At 36.3% G+C, this 13,282-nt stretch overlaps 1 non-coding gene across 1 annotated transcript; it reads right to left on the bottom strand.

Moving 5' to 3' along the window:
* Positions 1 to 4,109: 4,109 nt before the first annotated feature.
* LOC112768507 (small nucleolar RNA R71) lies at positions 4,110 to 4,213 on the bottom strand. The gene has a single exon (XR_003185925.1). It is a non-coding gene; the product is annotated as a small nucleolar RNA R71 (small nucleolar RNA).
* Between the last annotated feature and the right edge of the window lie 9,069 nt (positions 4,214 to 13,282).

The following is a 13,282-nucleotide window of genomic DNA, read 5'->3' as shown; positions in this document are numbered from 1 at the left end:
GCTCAATTTTTGAGGTGAAAATAATTTAGCCAAGAAAGCATTGACCAACTTTTCCCAAGAGTTCAGGCTATCTTTAGGTTGTGAGTCCAACCATGTCCTAGCTCTGTGATGAGCGGATAATTTATACGCTTTTTGGCATTGTTTTTACATAGTTTTTAGTATAATTTAATTAGTTTTTAGTATATTTTTATTAGTTTTTAATTAGAATTTAAATTTCTGCACTTTAATATGAGTTTGTGTGTTTTTCTGTGATTTCAGGTATTTTCTGGCTGAAATTGAGGGACTTGAGCAAAAATCAGATTCAGAGGTTGAAGAAGGACTGCAGATGCTGTTGGATTCTGACCTCCCTACACTCAAAGTAGATTTTCTGGAGCTAAAGAACTCCAATTGGTGCGCTCTTAATTGCGTTGGAAAGTAGACATCCAGGGCTTTCCAGCAATATATAATAGTCCATACTTTCCCCGAGTTTAGACGATGCAAACTGGCGTTCAACGCTAGTTCCATGCTGCATTCTGGAGTTAAACGCCAGAAACAGGTTGCAAAGTGGAGTTAAACGCCAGTAACAGGTTACAAACTGGCATTCAACTCCATGAGAAGCCTCTACATGTGTAAAGCTCAATGCTCAGCCCAAACACACACCAAGTGGGCCCCAGAAGTGGATTTCTGCATCATTTACTCATTTCTGTAAACCCTAGTAACTAGTTTAGTATAAATAGGACTTTTTACTATTGCATTTACATCTTTGGAATATCTTTGGATTATCTTTTGATCTTTAGATCATGTTTGGGGGCTGGCCATTCGGCCATGCCTGGACCTTATCACTTATGTATTTCCAACGGTAGAGTTTCTACACTCCATAGATTAAGGTGTGGAGCTCTGCAGTTCCTCATGAATTAATAAATAGTACTACTGCTTTTCTATTCAATTCAAGCTTATTCCTTCTCTAAGATATCCATTCGCACCCAAGAACATGACGAATGTGATGATTATGTGACGCTCATCATCATTCTCACCCATGAACGCGTGCCTGACAAACACTTCCGTTCTACATGCAAACAAGCTAGAATGAGTATCTCTTAGATATCTAATACAGAGGACCGAGTTCGAGATATTAGAATCTTCGTAGTATAAGTTAGAACCCATGGACGGCCATTCTTGAGATCCAGAAAGTCTAAACCTTGTCTGTGGTATTTCGAGTAGAATCTGGGAAGGGATGGTAGTGACGAGCTTCAAACTCGCGAGTGCTGGGCGTAGTGACAGACGCAAAAGGATAGTAAATCCTATTCCAGTATGATCGAGAATCGACAGATGATTAGCCATGCAGTGACAGCGCATTGGACCATTTTCACAGAGAGGATGGGATGTAGCCATTGACAACGGTGATGCCCTACATAAAGCTTGCCATGGAAAGGAGTAGGAATGATTGGATGAAGACAGCAAGAAAGCAGAGGTTCAGGAGGAATGAAAGCATCTCTATACGCTTATCTGAAATTCTCACCAAAGAATTACATAAGTACCTCTATCTTTATTTTACGTTTTATTTATCTTTTTTTTATCAATTCACCATAACCATTTGAATCCGCCTGACTGAGATTTACAAGGTGACCATAGCTTGCTTCAGCCCGACAATCTCCGTGGGATCGACCCTTACTCACGTAAGGTTTATTACTTGGACGACCCAGTGCACTTGCTGGTTAGTTTTGCGAAGTTGTGATAAAGAGTTGAGATTACAATTGTGCGTACCAAGTTGTTGGCGCCATTGATGATCACAATTTCATGCACCAAGTTTTTGGCGCCGTTGTCGAGGATTGTTCGAGTTTGCACAACTGACGGTTCATCTTGTTGCTCAGATTAGGTAATTTTATTTTAATTTTAACTCTTTGTTTTTATTTATTTTCGAAAAAAATTTTCAAAAAAAAATTTATATTTTTTTAAAAAAATGAAATATTCTATGTTCTTCAGAATTTTTAAGAATGAATTCTAGAGTTTCAGATGATGCTTTTATCATCACAGGAGTCAGTTGATTCCCATCAATTTGGCTGTTGTATGTAATGTCCTACTAAAGCTTGTTCTGCCCTGTCTAATCTCTTTAGACTGAAGCTTTAGACTAACATTGCATGATTCCTGGAATCTTTATTAAAAATTTTGAGTTTCTTATTTTATTTTTCCAAATAATTTTTGAAAAATACAAATATTTTTTTAACAAAATCATAAAACCAAAAATATTTTATGTTTCTTGTTTGAGTCTAGTGTCAAATTTTAAGTTTGGTATCAATTACATGTTTTAACTTTTCCCTAAAAATTTTTGAAAACTCATGCATGGTGTTCTTCATGATCTTCAAGTTGTTCTTGGTAAGTCTTCTTGTTTGATATTTAAAATTTCTTGTTTTGTGTCTTTTCTTGTTTTCCATATGAATTTTTGAATTATTAGTGTCTAAAGTTTGAAAATTTCTAAGTTTGGTGTCTTGCATGTTTTTCTTTTCTTAAAAATTTTCAAAAATAAGTCTTGATGTTCATCTTGATCTTCAAGGTGTTCTTGGTGTTCATCTTGAATGTGTTCTTGCATGCATCAATTGTTTTGATCCAAAATTTTCATGCATTGAGTCTTTTTTATGTTTTTCTCTTTCTTTATTTAAAATTCAAAAATCAAAAAAATATCTTTCCCTTTTTCACTCATAAATTTTCGAAAATTTTAGTTGACTTTTTCAAAACTTTTTAAAAATTAGTTGTTTTTTATGAGTCAAATCAAATTTTCAATTTAAAAATTCTATCTTTTTCAATTCTTTTTCAAAAATCAAATCTTTTTCAATTTTTTCATATTTTCAAAAATTTCAAATTAATTTTCAAAATATTTTTCTTATTTTTATTCCATATTTTCAAATTCAATGCTAACAATTAATGTGATTGATTCAAAAATATGAAGTTTGTTACTTGCCTAATAAGAAAGGTTCAATCTTTAAATTTTAAAATCAAATCTTTTTGTTTCTTGTTAGTCAAGTAATCAACTTTAATTTTCAAAATCAAATCTTTTTAAATTTCTTTTTCAAATCTTTTTCAAAATAAATTTCAATCACATCTTTTTCAAAATCAATTTCAAAATCTTTTCTAACTTCTTATCTTTTCAAATTTGATTTTCAAATCTTTTTCAATTAACCACTTAACTTTTTGATTGATTCTTATCTTTTTTAAAACTACCTAACTAATTCTCTCTCTCTCTCTAATTTTCGAAAATCCCTTCCCTCTTTTTCAAAATTCCCTTTTTTTTCTAACTAACTATTTTAATTTTTAATTTAATTTGATTTCAATTTTAATTTTCGAATTTTAACTTTAATTTTAAAATATTTTTTATTTTATTTATTTAAATTTTCGAATTCTTCTCTTCCTCACCTCCTTCTATTTATTTATTCATCTACTAACACTTCTCCTCCACCCAAAAATTCGAACCCCATCCCCTTCTCTGTGTTCGAATTTTTCCTCTTCTCCTTCTTACATTCTTCTCTTCTTATACTTGCATAAGGAATCTCTATACTGTGAGATAGAGGATTCCATATTTTCTTTTGTGTTCTCTTCTTTTTCATATGAGCAGGAACAAGGATAAGAACATTCTTGTTGAAGCCGATCCTGAACCTAAAAGGACTCTGAAGAGGAAGCTAAGGGAAGCTAAAGCTCAACTCTCTAGAGAAAATCTGACAGAAATTTTCAAAAAGGAAGGAGACATGGCCGAAAAAAATAACAATGCAAGGAAGATGCTTGGTGACTTTACTGCACCGAATTCCAATTTACATGGAAGAAGCATCTCAATCCCTGCCATTGGAGCAAACAATTTTGAGCTTAAACGTCAATTAGTTTATCTGATGCAACAGAACTGCAAGTTTTATGGACTTCTATCCGAAGATCTTTTTCAGTTCTTAACTGAATTCTTGCAGATCTGTGATACTTTTAAGACCAATGGGGTTGATCCCGAGGTCTACAGGCTTATGCTTTTCCCGTTTGCTGTAAGAGACAGAGCTAGAGTATAGTTGGACTCTCAACCTAAAGATAGCCTGAACTCTTGGGATAAGCTGGTCACGGCTTTCTTAGCCAAGTTCTTTCCTTCTCAAAAGCTTAGCAAGTTTAGAGTGGATGTTCATACCTTCAGACAAAAAAAAGGTGAATCCCTCTATGAAGCTTGGGAGAGATACAAGGAACTGACCAAAAAGTGTCCTTCTGACATGCTTTCAGAATGGACCATCCTGGATATATTCTATGATGGTCTGTCTGAGCTATCAAAGATGTCACAGGACCATTCTGTAGGTGGATCCATTCACCTAAAGAAAACGCCTGCAGAAGCTCAAGAACTCATTGACATGGTTACAAATAACCAGTTTATGTACACTTCTGAAAGGAATCCTGTGAAAAATGGGACGCCTATGAGGAAGGGAGTTCTTGAAATTGATACTCTGAATGCCATATTGGCTTAGAATAAAATATTGACTCAGCAAGTCAATATGATCTCTCAGAGTCTGAATGGATTGAAGGAATCATCCAACAGTACTAAAGAGGCCTCTTCTGAAGAAGAAGCTTATGATCCTGAGAACCCTGCAATAGCAGAGGTGAATTACATGGGTGAACCCTATGGAAACACCTATAATCCCTCATGGAGAAATCATCCAAATTTCTCATGGAAGGATCAACAAAAGTCTCAACAAGGCTTTAATAATAGTGGAAGAAACAAGTTTAGCAATAGCAAACCTTTTCCATCATCCACTCAGCAACAGACAGAGAATTCTGAGCAGAATCCATCTAACTTGGCAAATATAGTCTCTGATCTATCTAATGCCACTTTAAGTTCCATGAATAAAACAAGGTCCTCCATTAGAAATTTGGAGGCACAAGTGGGCCAGCTGAGTAAAAGAGTCACTGAAACTCCTCCTAGTACTCTCCCAAGCAATACAGAAGAGAATCCAAAAAGAGAGTGCAAGGCCATTGATTTAACCATCATGGCCGAACCTACAAGGGAGGGAGAGGACATGAATCCCAGTGAGGAAGACCTTCTGGGACGTCCAGTGATCAACAAGGAGTTTCCCTCTGAGGAACCAAAGGAATCTGAGGCTCATCTAGAGACCATAGAGATTCCATTGAACCTCCTTATGCCATTCATGAGCTCTGATGAGTATTCTTCTTCTGAAGAGAATGAAGATGTTACTGAAGAGCAAGTTGCCAAGTACCTTGGTGCAATCATGAAGTTGAATGCCAAATTATTTGGTAATGAGACTTGGGAAGATGAACCTCCCTTGCTCACCAATGAACTGAGTGATCTGGATCAATTGACATTGCCTCAGAAGAAACAGGATCCTGAAAAGTTCTTAATACCTTGTACGATAGGGACCATGACCTTTGATAAGGCTCTATGTGACCTTGGGTTAGGGATAAACCTCATGCCACTCTCTGTAATGGAGAAATTGGGAATCTTTGAGGTGCAAGCTGCCAGAATCTCATTAGAGATGGCATACAACTCAAGAAAACATGCTTATGGACTAGTAGAGGACGTGTTAGTAAAGGTTGAAGGAATTTACATCCCTGCTGATTTCATAATCCTAGACCAGGGGAAGGATGAGGATGAATCCATCATCCTTAGAAGACCCTTCCTAGCCACAGCAAGAGCTGTGATTGATGTGGACAAAGGATAGTTGATTCTTCAACTTAATAAGGACAACCTTGTGTTTGAAACTCAAGGATCTCCTTCTGTAACCATGGAGAGGAAGCATGAAAAGCTTCTCTCACTGCATAGTAAACCAAAGCCCCTACAGTCAAACTCTAAGTTTGGTGTTGGGAGGCCACAACCAAACTCTAAGTTTGGTGTTGAACCCCCACATTCAAACTCTAAGTTTGGTGTTAGGAGGTTCCAACCTTGCTCTGATTATTTGTGAGGCTCCATGAGAGCTCACTGTCAGGCTATTGACATTAAAGAAGCGCTTATTGGGAGGCAACCCAATGTTATTTAATCATATCTATTTATTTTTTATTGTTAGTTTATGTTTTCTTTAGGTTGATGATCATGTGAAGTCACAAAAACTACTGAAAAATCAAAAACAGAATAAAAAATAGCATTGAAATCAGCACACTCTGAAGGAGAGCTGTCTGGCATTTAAACGCCAGAAACAAGCATCTGTCTGGCATTTTACGCCTGAAACAGGCACCAAGCTGGCGTTTAACGCCAGAAACAAGCATCTGCCTGGCCTTAAATGCCAGAAACAAGTAGCAATCTGGTGTTAAACGCCAGGATTGCATAGCAAGGGCGTTTTACACGCCTAATTAGAGCAGGGATGTTAAGTCCTTAACCCCACTTGATCTGTGGACCTCACAGGATCCCCACATTTTCTTTTCTCCTCTTCATACCTTTCCATAACATTCTTCCCCAAAATAACCTCCACCAATCACCTCCAATTCCTCTCCAAAACCATCATACACCCACCTACACCCACCCACTAAAATTCAAACCATCACTCCTTCCTTTTCACACATCATAACCACCTTAAACCCCCAGTGGCCAAACCATTCACACACCTCCATCTCCTCCATTTTCTTCTTTTTCTACTAATTCCTTTCTTCTTTTGCTCAAGGACGAGCAAACCTTTTAAGTTTGGTGTGGTATAAGCATTGCTTTTTGTTTTTCCATAACCATTTATGACACCTAAGGCCATAGAAACCTCTAGAAAGAGAAAAAGGAAGGCAAAAGCTTCCACCTCTGAGTCATGGGAGATGGAGAGATTCATCTCAAAAGCTCATCACTAAGAAAAGGATAGAGCAAACAAGAGAGTCCACTTATTGACCTCAACAAGAACATGAGGAAATTCCTCACCATGAAATTCCTGAGATGCTTCAAGGGATGCACTTCCCTCCACAAAACTATTGGGAGCAAATCAACACCTCCCTAGGAGAATTAAGTTCCAACATGGGACAACTAAGGATGGAGCACCAAAAGAACTCCATCATCCTCTATGAAATTAGAGAAGATCAAAGAGCTATGAGGGAGGAGCAACAAAGGAAAGGAAGAGACATAGAGGAGCTCAAAAGCACCATTGGTTCTTCAAGAAGAGGAAGACGCCACCCCACTAAGGTGGACTTATTCCTTAATCTCCTTGTCTATTTATTTTACTATTTTTCAATTTTTGAGCTTTATGTTTTATTTATGTTTGTGTCTTTACTATATGATCACCAGTGTCTAAGTGTCTATGCCTTAAAGTTATGAATATGAATCCATCACCTCTCTTAAATGAAAACTGTTCTAAAAACAAAAGAATAAGAAATACATGGTTTCGAATTCATCCTTGAAACTAGTTTAATTATTTTGATGTGGTGGCAATACTTTTTGTTTTATGAATGAATGCTTGAACAGTGCATATGTCTTTTGATATTGTGGTTTATGAATGTTAAATATGTTGGCTCTTGAAAGAATAAGGAAAAAGAAGAAATGTTATTTGATGATCTGTGGTGCACGAAATTGTGATCTCCAGGCTCGAACAAATCCTGGTAATGGCTCCAAAGCTTGGTGCTCTGATCTTAATTCATGATTGTCACAACTTCGATACAACTAACCAGCAAGTGCACTGGGTCGTCCAAGTAATACCTTACGTGAGTAAGGGTCGAATCCCACGGAGATTGTTGGTATGAAGCAAGCTATGGTCACCTTGCAAATCTCAGTTAGGAAGATATAAATGGATAATGGTGTTTTCGAAAATAAGTAATAAAAGAAGGATAGAGGTACTTATGTAAATCATTGGTAGGAATTTCAGATAAGCGAATGGAGATACTTTCGTTCCTCTGAACCTCTGCTTTCCTGCTATCTTCATCCAATCAGTCATACTCCTTTCCATGGCTGGCTATATGCAAGGGCATCACCGTTGTCAATGGCTACATCCCCTCCTCTCAGTGAATAATATGCTCACGCACCCTGTCACGGCACGGCTATTCATCTGTCGGTTCCCGATCATGCTGGAATAGGATTCACCCTCCTTTTGCGTCTGTCACTAACGCCCAGCACTCGCGAGTTTGAAGCTCGTCACAGTCATTCAATCATTGAATCCTACTCAGAATACCACAGACAAGGTTTAGACCTTCCGGATTCTCTTGAATGCCGCCATCATTCTAGCTTACGCCACGAAGATTCTGGTTAGGAGATCTAAGAGATACTCATTCCAACTTATTTCATGTAGAACAGAAGTGTTTGTCAGGCACGCGTTCATAAGGTAGAAGGATGATGAGCGTCACACATAATCATCACCTTCATCACGTTCTTGGGTGCGAATGGATATCTTAGAAGCGAAATAAGATGAATTGAATAGAAAACAGAAGTACTTTGCATTAATCTTTGAGGAACAGCAGAGCTCCACACCTTAATCTTTGGAGTGTAGAAACTCTACCGTTTGAAAATACATAAGTGAAGGTCCAGGCATGGCCGAGATGGCCAGCCCCTCTGATCTAAGAACCAGGCGTCCAAAGATGGTCAAAAAGACGTCTAATACAATAGTAAGAGGTCCTATTTATAATAAACTAGTCACTAGGGTTTACATGAGTAAGTAATTGATGAATAAATCCACTTTCGGGGCCCACTTGGTGTGTGTTTGGGCTGAGCCTAAGTGTTGCACGTGCAGAGGCCATTTGTGGAGTTGAACGCCAGTTTCTGTGCCAGTTTGGGCGTTCAACTCTGGTTTTGGATCCTTTTCTGGCGCTGGACGCCAGATTTGGGCAGAAGGCTGGCGTTAAACGCCAGTTTACGTCGTCTACAAAAAACATACTAAAAACAATGCCAAAAAGCGTATAAATTATCCGCTCATCAATTTGAAAAATCATAAAAATGATTCTTGAAGCAAGAAAAAGCAGTGAATACAAAAGCTTGCGAAAAGAAAAAAAAAAAAGAGAAAAAGAAAAAGCAAGCAGAAAAAGCCAAAAGCTCTTTAAACCAAAAGGCAAGAGTAAAAAGCCAATAGCCCTTAAAACCAAAAGGCAAGGGTAATAAAAAGGATCCAAGGCTTTGAGCATCAGTGGATAGGAGGGCCTAAAGGAATAAAATCCTGGCCTAAGCGGCTAAACCAAGTTGTCCCTAACCATGTGCTTGTGGCGTGAAGGTGTCAAGTGAAAACTTGAGACTGAGCGGTTAAAGTCAAGGTCCAAAGCAAAAACAGAGTGTGCTTAAGAACCCTGGACACCTCTAATTGGGGACTTTAGCAAAGCTGAGTCACAATCTGAAAAGGTTCACCCAGTTATGTGTTTGTGGCATTTATGTATCTGGTGGTAATACTGGAAAACAAAGTGCTTAGGGCCACGGCCAAGACTCATAAAGTAGCTGTGTTCAAAAATCAACATACTGAACTAGGAGAATCAATAACACTATCTGAATTCTAAGTTCCTATAGATGCCAATCATTCTGAACCTCAATGGATAAAGTGAGATGCCAAAACTATTCAAGAGGCAAAAAGCTACAAGTCTCGCTCATCTGATTGGAGCTAAGTTTCATTGATATTTTGGAATTTATAGTATATTCTTTTCTTTTTATCCTATTTGATTTTCAGTTGCTTGGGGACAAGCAACAATTTAAGTTTGGTGTTGTGATGAGCGGATAATTTATACGCTTTTTGGCATTATTTTTACATAGTTTTTAGTATAATTTAATTAGTTTTTAGTATATTTTTATTAGTTTTTAATTAAAATTCATATTTCTGGACTTTACTATGACTTTGTGCATTTTTTTATGATTTCAGGTATTTTCTGGCTGAAATTAAGGGACTTAAGCAAAAATCAGATTCAGAGGTTGAAGAAGGACTGCAGATGCTGTTGGATTCTGACCTCCCTACACTCAAAGTGGATTTTCTGGAGCTACAGAACTCCAAATGCGCGCTCTTAATTGAGTTGGAAAGTAGACATCCAGGGCTTTCCAGAAATATATAATAGTCCATACTTTGCCCGAGTTTAGACGACACAAACTGGCGTTCAACGCCAGTTCCATGCTGCATTCTGGAGTTAAACGCCAGAAACAGGTTGCAAAGTGGAGTTAAACTCCAGAAACAGGTTACAAACTGGCGTTCAACTCCAAGAGAAGCCTCTACACGTGTAAAGCTCAATGCTCAGTCCAAGCACACACCAAGTGGGCCCCAAAAGTGGATTTCTGCATCATTTACTCATTTCTGTAAACCCTAGTAACTAGTTTAGTATAAATAGGACTTTTTACTATTGTATTTACATCTTTGGAACATCTTTGGATTATCTTTTGATCTTTAGATCACGTTTGGGTGCTGGCCATTCGGCCATGCCTGGACCTTATCACTTATGTATTTTCAACGGTAGAGTTTCTACACTCCATAGATTATGGTGTGGAGCTCTGCTGTTCCTGATGAATTAATACAAAGTACTACTATTTTTCTATTCAATTCAAGCTTATTCCTTCTCTAAGATATCCATTTGCACCCAAGAACATGATGAATGTGATGATTATGTGACGCTCATCATCATTTTCACCCATGAACGCGTGCCTGACAAACACTTCTGTTCTACATGCAAACAAGCTAGAATGAGTATCTCTTAGATATCTAATACAGAGGACCGAGTCCGAGATATTAGAATCTTCGTGGTATAAGTTAGAACCCATGGACGGCCATTCTTGAGATCCGGAAAGTCTAAACCTTGTCTGTGGTATTCCGAGTAGAATCTGGGAAGGGATGGCTGTGACGAGCTTCAAACTCTCGAGTGCTGGGCGTAGTGATAAACTCAAAAGGATAGTAAATCCTATTCCAGTATGATCGAGAACTGACAGATGATTAGCCATGCAGTGACAGCGCATTGGACCATTTTCACAGAGAGGATGGGATGTAGCCATTGACAACGGTGATGCCCTACATAAAGCTTGCCATGGAAAGGAGTAGGAATGATTGGATGAAGACAGCAAGAAAGCAGAGGTTCAGGAGGAACGAAAGCATCTCTATACACTTATCTGAAATTCTCACCAAAGAATTACATAAGTACCTCTATCTTTATTTTACGTTTTATTTATCTTTTTATTATCAATTCACCATAACCATTTGAATCCGCCTGCCTGAGATTTACAAGGTGACCATAGCTTGCTTCAGGCTAACAATCTCTGTGGGATCGACCCTTACTCACGTAAGGTTTATTACTTGGACGACCAAGTGCACTTGCTGGTTAGTTGTGCGAAGTTCTGATAAAGAGTTGAGATTACAATTGTGCGTACCAAGTTGTTGGTGCCATTGATGATCACAATTTCGTGCACCACTTTGTCTCTTACAGCAAAGGGGAAAAGCATAAGTCTGTAGACCTCAGGATTAACCCCATTGGTCTTAACAGTGTCACAGATTTACAAGAATTCAGCTAAAAACTGATGAGGATCTTCCAAGGAAAGTCCATAAAACTTGCAATTCTGCTGCATCAGAGAAACTAATTGAGGCTTAAGCTCAAAGTTATTTGCTCCAATTGTAGGAATTGAGATGCTTCTTCCACAGAAGTCAGAAGAGGGTGCAATAAAGTCACCAAGCATCTTCCTTGCATCTCCACCATTGTTATTGGGTTCGGCCATCTCTTCTTCTTTTTCGAAAAATTCTATCAGGTCCTCTCCAGAGTGTTGTGCTTTAGCTTCTCTTAGCTTCCTCTTTAGAGTCCTTTCAGGTTCCGGATCAGCTTCAACAAGAATGTTCTTATCCTTGCTCCTGCTCATATGAAAAAGAAGAGAACAGAAAAGAATAGGAATCCTCTATGTCACAGTATAGAGATTCCTTTATGTGAGTAGAAGAATAGAAGAGTAGAAGAATAAGAAGAGAAAAATTCGAACACAGAGAGGGAGAGGGTTCGAATTTTTAAGAAGAAGAGAGGTTTTAGTAAATAAATAAATAAATAGAAAGAGATGAGAGAGAGAATTCGAATTTAAATTAAAATAAAAGGAAATTATTTTTGTTTTTATTTTAATTATTGGTTAGTATTTGAAATTAAAAAGGGAAATAAAATAAAATTTGAAAACTAAATAAATTACTTAATTAAAAAGATTTTTGAAAAAGTGGTTAGTGATTTTCGAAAATTAGAAAGAGAAAAGCAGTTAGGTGGTTTTAAAAAAGATATGATTGAAATAGAAAATTTTTAAAATCAAACAAAAAGTCAAGTAGTTAATTGAAAAAGATTTGAAAATCAATTTTGAAAAGATAAGGAGTTAGAAAAGATTTTGAAATTGATTTTGAAAAAAGATATGATTCAAATTTATTTTGAAAAAGATTTGAAAAGGAAATTTAAAAAGATTTGATTTTGAAATTAAAGTTGATTACTTGACTAACAAGAAACTAAAAGATGTGATTTTAAAATTTAAAGATTGATCCTTTCTTTATAGACAAGTAACAACTTGAAATTTTTTGAATCAAAATATTAAATATTTGCAATGATTTTCGAAATTATGAGATAAAAATAAGAAAAAGATTTTGAAAATTAATTTGAAATTTTCGAAATATATGAAAGAAAAAGGAAAAAGATTTGATTTTTGAAAAAGTTTTGGAAAGATAGGATTTTTAAATTGAAAATTTTTACTTGACTAACAAGAAACAACTAAATTATAAAAAATTTTGACTCAATCAATTCAAAATTTCAAAATTTATGAGCGAAATAAGGGAAAGATTTTTGAATTTTAATGAGGAAAGAGTAAAGCATCTAAAAGACACATGACATGAAAATTATGAATCAAAACAAGAAAAATATGCAAGAACACTTTGAATGTCAAGATGAACACTAAGAACACTTGAAATATCAAGATGATGAACATCAAGAATCTATTTTTGAAAATTTTTAAGAAAATAAAGACATGCAAGACACTAAACATAAAAATTTTTTAAACTTTAGGCACTAATAATTCAAAAATACATATGAAAAACAAGAAAAGACACAAAACAAGAAGAATGCAAAGATCAAATAAAGAAAATCATCAAGAACAACTTGAAGATTATGAAGACACATGCATGAATTTTCGAAAGTTTTTTTTTAAGAAATTTTAAAAATATGCAATTGACACCAAACTTAAAATTTGACACTAGACTCAAACAAGAAACACAAAATATTTTTGGTTTTTATGATTTAATTAAATTTTTTTGGTATTTTTCGAAAATTAACTTGAAAAAGAAAATAAAGAAATTAAAAATTTTTAATAAGAATTCCAGGAATCATGCAATGTTAGTCTAAAGCTCTAGACATGGCTAGCCAAGCTTCAGCAGGATATTACATACAACAGCCAAATTGATGGGCATCAAGTAGCTCCTGT

Source organism: Arachis hypogaea, chromosome 17, assembly GCF_003086295.3.
Source record: "Arachis hypogaea cultivar Tifrunner chromosome 17, arahy.Tifrunner.gnm2.J5K5, whole genome shotgun sequence".
NCBI lineage: Eukaryota > Viridiplantae > Streptophyta > Magnoliopsida > Fabales > Fabaceae > Arachis > Arachis hypogaea.
The sequence above is the reverse complement of the archived record's forward strand: the minus strand, read 5'-3'. Positions and strand labels throughout refer to the sequence as shown.